This window comes from Trichechus manatus, unplaced genomic scaffold (assembly GCF_000243295.1).
Source record: "Trichechus manatus latirostris isolate Lorelei unplaced genomic scaffold, TriManLat1.0 scaffold00096, whole genome shotgun sequence".
NCBI classification, from domain to species: Eukaryota; Metazoa; Chordata; class Mammalia; order Sirenia; family Trichechidae; genus Trichechus; species Trichechus manatus.
The window spans coordinates 8,220,856-8,222,386 of record NW_004444032.1 but is presented as its reverse complement, the minus strand read 5'-3'; the positions used below and the strand labels follow the sequence as shown (position 1 = coordinate 8,222,386).

The 1,531-nt window shown below is 38.5% G+C and overlaps 1 protein-coding gene across 2 annotated transcripts in view; it reads right to left on the bottom strand.

Moving 5' to 3' along the window:
* The window catches only part of COG5 (component of oligomeric golgi complex 5), a 304,101-nt gene that overhangs the window by 63,440 nt on the left and 239,130 nt on the right, over positions 1-1,531 (bottom strand). The gene's annotated exons all lie outside the window — the stretch shown is intronic.

Genomic DNA, 1,531 nt, shown 5'->3' with positions numbered 1-1,531 from the left:
GGCATAACTGGATATACATCTGCAAAAAACTGAAACAAGACCCATACCTCACACCATGCACAAAAACTAACTCAAAATGGATCAAAGACCTAAATGTAAGATCTAAAACGATAAAGATCATAGAAGAAAAAATAGGGACAATACTAGGAACCCTACTACATGGCATAAACAGAATACAAAACATTACTAACAATGCACAAACACCAGAGGAGAAACTAAATAACTGGGAGCTCCTAAAAATCAAACACTTATGCTCACCAAAAGACTTCATCAAAAGAGTAAAAAGACAATCTACAGACTGGGAAAAAAAATTTGGCTACAAGAAATCCAATCAGTATCTGTAAAACCTCAACAACAAAAAGACAACCCAATTAAAAAATGGCCAAAGGATATGAACAGGCACTTCACCAAAGAAGACATCCGGGCATCTAACAGATACATGAGGAAATGCTCACGATCATCAGCCACTGAAGAAATTCAAATCAAAACTACAATAAGATACCATCTCACCCCAACAAGGCTAGCATTAATCCAAAAAAAAAAAACAAAACAAAAAAAAACTTGGAGAGATTGTGGAGAGACTGGAACACTTATACATTGCTGGTAGGAATGTAAAATGGTACAACCACTTTGGAAATCGATTTGGTGCTTCCTTAAAACGCTAAAAATAGAAGTACCCCGATCTAGCAATCCCACTCCTTGGAATATATCCTAGAGAAATAAGAGCCATCACACTAATAGATATATGCACACCCATGTTCACTGCTGCACTGTTCACAATAGCAGAAAGAAGGAAACAATCTAGGTGCCTATCAATGGACAAATGGATAAACAAATTATGGTACATTCACACAATGGAATACTACGCAATGATAAAGAAGAACAATGAATCTGTGAAACATAACATGGATGAATCTAGAGGGCATTATGTTGAGAGAAATTAGTCAGTCTCAAAAGGACAAATATTGTATGAGACCACTATTATAAGAACTCAAGAAAAGGTTTAAACACAGAATAAAACTTTCTTTGACGGTAACGAGGGTGGGGAGGGAGGGAGAGGAGTATTCACTAACTAAATAGTAGATAAGAATTATCTTAGGTGAAGGGAAGGACAACACACAATACAGAGGAAGTCAGCATAACTGGACTAAACCAAAAGCTAAGAACTCTCCTGAATACAATCAAACACTTTGAGGGACAGAGTAGCAGGGGTAAGGGTCTGGCTACCATGATTTCAGCGGACATTGAGGTCAACTGGCGTAACAAAGTTTATTAAGAAAATGTTCTGCATTCCACTTTGGTGAGTGGCATCTGGGGTCTTAAAAGCTAGTGAGCAGCCATCTAAGATGCATCAATTTGGAGCAAAGGAGAATGAAAAACACCTGGAGCAAAGGAGAATGAAAAACACCAAAGACAGAAGGAAAATATTAGCCCAAGAGACACAAAGGGCCACATAAACCAGAGACTCCATCAGCCTGAGACCAGAAGAACTAGATGGTGCTTGGCTACCACCAATGACCGCCCTGACAGG